The sequence below is a fragment of the Arachis hypogaea genome, chromosome 1 (genome assembly GCF_003086295.3).
Source record: "Arachis hypogaea cultivar Tifrunner chromosome 1, arahy.Tifrunner.gnm2.J5K5, whole genome shotgun sequence".
NCBI lineage: Eukaryota > Viridiplantae > Streptophyta > Magnoliopsida > Fabales > Fabaceae > Arachis > Arachis hypogaea.
Genome location: NC_092036.1, coordinates 60,858,379 through 60,864,035, shown reverse-complemented (window position 1 = coordinate 60,864,035; position 5,657 = coordinate 60,858,379). Strand labels below are relative to the sequence as shown.

Here is a 5,657-nt window from a genome sequence, read left to right as displayed (position 1 = left end):
CTCTAGTTACATCTTCATCCTCTTTAGAGGAAAAATAGTATTCAGAGCTCATGAATGGTAGAAGGAGGTTTAATGGAATCTCTATGGTCTCTATATGAGCCTCATATTCCTTTAGGTCCTCAATAGGGAACTCCTTCTTGCTTGAGAGACGTCCCATGAGGTCTTCCTCGTTGGGATTCATGTGCTCTCCTTCCTCTCTAGGTTCGGCCATGTTGATTATGTCAATGGCCTTGCACTCTCTTTTTGCATTCTCTTCAGTGTTGCTTGGGAGAGTACTAGGAGAAGTTTCAGTGATTTTCTTACTCAGTTGGCCCACTTGTGCCTCCAGATTTCTAATGGAGGACCTTGTTTCACTCATGAAACTTAAAGTGGTCTTAGACAGATCAGAGACTAAGTTTGCTAAGTTAGAGGTGCTCTGCTCAGAATTCTCTATCTGTTGCTGAGAAGATGATGGATAAGGCTTGCTATTGCTGAGCCTATTTCTTCCACCATTATTAAAGCCTTGTTGAGGCTTTTGTTGATCCTTCCTTGAGAAATTTGGATGATTTCTCCGTGATGAATTATAGGTGTTTCCATAAGATTCACCCATATAATTTACCTCTGCTATTGCAGGGTTCTCAGGATCATAAGCTTCTTCTTCGGAAGATGCCTCTTTAGTACTGTTGGATACATTTTGTCATCCGCTCAGACTTTGAGAAATCATGTTGACTTACTGAGTCAACATTTTGTTCTGAGCCAATAGGCATTCAGAGCATCAATTTCAAGAACTCCCTTCCTTTGAGGCGTCCCATTACTCACGGAATTCCTCTCAGAAGTATACATGAATTGGTTGTTTGCAACCATGTCAATGAGTTTTTGAGCTTCTGCAGGCATTTTCTTTAGGTGAATGGATCTACCTGCAGAATGGTCCAGTGACATCTTAGAGAATTCAGATAGACCATAATAGAATATATCCAAAATGGTCCATTCAGAAAGCATGTCAGAAGGACACCTTTTGGTCATCTACTTGTATCTTTCCCAAGCTTCATAGAGGGATTCACCATCTTTTTGTTTGAAGGTCTGAACATCCACTCTAAGCTTGCTCAGCTTTTGAGGAGGAAAGAACTTAGCCAAGAAGGCCGCGACCAGCTTATCCCATGAGTCCAAGCTATCTTTAGGTTGCGAATCCAACCATATTCTTGCTCTGTCTCTTACAGCAAAGGGGAAAAGCATGAGCCTGTGGACTTCAGGATCTACTCCATTAGTCTTAACAGTCTCACAGATCTGCAAGAACTCAGTTAAAAACTGGTAGGGATCTTCTGATGGAAGTCCATGGAACTTGCAATTTTGTTGCAGTAGAGCAACTAGTTGAGGTTTCAGCTCAAAGTTATTTGCTCCAATAGCAGGGATTGGGATGCTTCTTCCATCAAACTTGAAAGTAGGTGTAGTATAATCACCAAGCATCCTCCTTGCATTATTATTTTTGGCTGCCATCTCCTCTTCCTTTTCGAAAATTTTTGTAAGGTTGTCTCTGGGTTATTGTAATTTAGCTTCTCTTAGTTTCCTCTTCAGAGTCCTTTCAGGTTCAGGATCTACTTTAACAAGAATATTCTTGTCCTTGCTCCTGCTCGTATGTAAAGGAAGGGAACAGAAAATAATAATAGGGATCCTCTTTACCATAGTAGAGAGATTCCTTTATGTTAGTAGAAGAAGAAGGGAATAGAAGAAGGAAAAGGTAAGAATCCAAACACAAGGGTGAAGATAGGTTCAGATTCTTGAGATGAAGAGAAGTATTAGTAAATAAATAAATAAATAGAAGGAGATGAGAGGGAGAGAATTCGAAAATTAATTTTGAAAAAGGGTTAGTAATTTTCGAAAATAAAAGAAGAATTAAAATTTAAAAATTAAAATTTAAAACAATTAGTTAATTAAAAGAAATTTGAAAAAGAGGGAGAAGTTTTCGAAAATTAGAGAGGGAAAAGTAGTTAGGTGGTTTTGAAAAAAAAGATAAGATATAGTTAAAACAAACAAAAAGTCAACTAGTTAGTTGAAAAAGATTTAAAATTTAATTTTGAAAAGATAAGAAGTTGGAAGATATTTTGAAATTAAAATTTTGAAAAAGATAAAAAGATATGATGAAAAAGATTTAATTAAAAGATATGATGGAAAAGATATTTTGAAAAAGATTTGATTTTTAAAATCAAAATTTGATTACTTGACTGACAAGAAACTAAAAGATATGATTTTAGAATTTAAAGATTGAACCTTTCTTAACAAGAAAGTAACAAACTTCAAATTTTTGAATCAATCACATTAATTGTTAGTAAAGTTTCAAAAATTTGAAGTAAAATTAAGAAAAAGATTTTGAAAAAATATTTTTAAATATTTTCGAAAATTAATAAGAAAAATGAGAAAGATTTTATTTTTGAAAAAGATTTTGGAAAGATAAAAATTTTTAAATTTGAAAATTTGACTTGACTTATAAGAAATAGCTAAATTTTAAAAATTTTTGACTAAGTCAACCCAAATTTTCGAAATTTATGAGAGAAAAAAAAAGAAAAGATATATTTTTATTTTTAAATTTTTAATGATGAGAGAGAAAACATAAAAATGACCCAAAACATGAAAATTTTTGGATCAAAACCAATGATGCATGCAAGAACACTATGAATGTCAAGATGAACACCTAGAACACTTTGAAGATCATGATGAACATTAAGAACATATTTTTTGAAAAAAACTTTTAATGCAAAGAAAACATGCAAGACACCAAACTTAGAAATCTTTCAAGTTTAGACACTATGAATGCAAAAATGCACATGAAAAACATCATATAACACAAAACAAGAAAATTTAAAGATCAAACAAGAAGACTTACCAAGAACAACTTGAAGATCATGAAGAACAATATGAATGCATGAATTTTCGAAAAATGCAAGAACAAAGTGAATATGCAATTGACACCAAACTTAAAACATGACACAAGACTCAAACAATAATCACAAAATATTTTTGGTTTTTTTTATGATTTTATGATTTTTTTGTATTTTCTTTTATTTTTTTTCAGAAAACATATAGGAAAAAGAAAATAAGAAATTCAAAAATTTTTTAAGAAGAATTTCAGGAATCTTTCAATATTAGCCTAAAGCTCCAATCCAAGGTTGGACATACCTTAACAGCCAGCCAGCTTTAGGATATAAATCAGGCATGCAACAGCTGATACTTCATCCAACTCCATATACGTCTTTTATGTTGACAGGTGGAATCCTCAATCCAAAAGAATTTGGATATGGCTTTACAGCCAGCCAGGCTTCAACATGTTAACATGAAACTCTAGAATTCATTCTTAAAAATTTTGAATAATTTTCGAAAACAAAAGGAAAAAAAATTTTGAAAAGAAAATTAAGAAAAATTACCTAATCTGAGCAACAAGATGAACCGTCAGTTGTCCAAACTCGAACAATCCCCCGGCAACGGCGCCAAAAACTTGATAGGCAAAATTGTGATTTCTGATAGTGGCATCCATGTTCGTTCTCTCCCTGGTAATGGCGCCAAACACTTGGTGCATGATACCATGGTCCAAACATAACTTCACAACTTTGCACAACTAACCAGCAAGTGCACTGGGTCATGAAAGTAATAAACCTTACGTGAGTAAGGGTCGATCCCACGGAGATTGTTGGTATGAAGCAAGCTATGGTCATCTTGTAAATCTCAGTTAGGCGGATAATAAATGGTTATATTGGTTTTCGAAAATAACAATAAATAAAACATAAAATAAAGATAGAAATACTTATGTAGATCATCGATGGGAATTTCAGATAGGCGTATGAAGATGCTGTGCTCCTTCTGAATCTCTGCTTTCCTACTGCCTTCATCCAATCCTTCTTACTCATTTCCATGACAAGTTGTATGTAGGGAATCACCGTTGTCAATAGTTACATCCCATCCTCTCAGTGAAAAAGGTCCAAATGCTCTGTCACGGCATGGCTAATCATCTGTCGGTTCTCGATCATGTCGGAATAGAATCCATTGATTCTTTTGCGTTTATCATCACGACCAACAATCGCGAGTTTGAAGCTCGTCACAGTCATTCAATCCCTGAATCCTACTCGGAATATCACAGACAAGGTTTAGACTTTCCGGATTCTCATGAATGCCACCATCAATTCTAGCTTATACCACGAAGATTCTGATTGAGGAATCCAAGAGATATGCGCCTGGTCTAAGGTAGAACGGAAGTGGTTGTCAGTCACGCGTTCATAGGTGAGAATGATGATGAGTGTCACAGATCATCACATTCATCATGGTGAAGTGCAATGAATATCTTAAAAAAGGAGTAAACTGAATTGAATAGAAAATAGTAGTAATTGCATTGAAACTCGAGGTACAGCAGAGCTCCACACCCATAATCTATGGTGTGTAGAAACTCCACCGTTGAAAATACATAAGTGATGAAGGTCCAGGCATGGCCGAATGACCAGCCCCCAAAACGTCATCACAGGATCAAAAATACAATCCAGGATTTGGTCAAAAGATCGAATGGTCAAAGACAACTAGTACAATAGTAAAATGTCCTATTTATACTAGACTAGCTACTAGGGTTTGCAGAAGTAAGTAATTGATGCAGAAATCCACTTTCGGGGCCCACTTGGTGTGTGCTTAGGCTGAGCTTGAGCTTTACATGTGCAGAGGCTTATTTTACAGGTTGTAACGTGTTTTTGGCGTTCAACCCTGGTTCGTGACGTGTTTCTGGCGTTTGACTCCAGAATGCAACATGGAACTAGCGTTGAGCGCCAGTTTGCATCGTCTAATCTCGAATAAAGTATGAACTATTATATATTGTTGGAAAGCTCTGAATGTCTAATTTTCAACGCCGTTGAGAGCTTGCCATTTAAAGTTCTGTATCTCTAGAAAATCCATTTCGAGTGCAGGGAGGTCAGAATCCAACAGCATTAGCAGTCCTTTGTCAACCTTTTATCAGAGTTTTGCTCAGGTCCCTCAATTTTAGCCATAAATTACCTAAAATCACAGAAAAACACACAAACTCATAGTAAAGTCCAGAAATATGAATTTAGCATAAAAACTAATGAAAACATCTGTAAAAGTAGCTAGATCCTACTAAAAACTACCTAAAAATAATGCCAAAAAGCGTATAAATTATCCGCTCATCATAGATCAAGAAGCAAGTTCCCTTGGTGATGATGATCATGAATCAAGCCCTCCTAGTCATGAATTTGCATCTACAAATGAACTCTCTGAGTTTGAAGAACTCTCTCAAAAGGTGGAAGTCGTTCGACAGGGTTGGACGGGAGTTGAATATGCGTTGTCAAGATCATTAGAGACCTTTCTATCTAGGTTGCTATCTACTCCTTCATTTGAGTGGGTAAAACTTATCTCTATTAGCTTCAATGTCCTACTTGAGTATGGTATAATTGAAACGGATGGGCAAATAGGAGGCTTTGTGGACTGAAGCGTAAGAGAAGGATGTTTAGTGGTTGGAGTTGCAAATCAAGGCTCATCAAGGTTGAGATTTCAAGAGCTAGATGCAAGGGTTGGGCCGGTGATCACTTGGTTAGGTCTAAGAGAAGAGTTTGGTACTTCATTGAGGATTCGGATTGCTTGCCACCCGATTGGAAAAATAACGATCCACTTAAAGACGGGTGTAGAAACATGAT

The 5,657-nt window shown here is 35.9% G+C and overlaps 1 non-coding gene across 1 annotated transcript; it reads left to right on the top strand.

The window, feature by feature from the left end:
* Window positions 1-972: 972 nt before the first annotated feature.
* LOC112716573 (small nucleolar RNA R71) lies at window positions 973-1,080 on the top strand. The gene has a single exon (XR_003160404.1). It is a non-coding gene; the product is annotated as a small nucleolar RNA R71 (small nucleolar RNA).
* The last annotated feature ends 4,577 nt before the right edge of the window (window positions 1,081-5,657 follow it).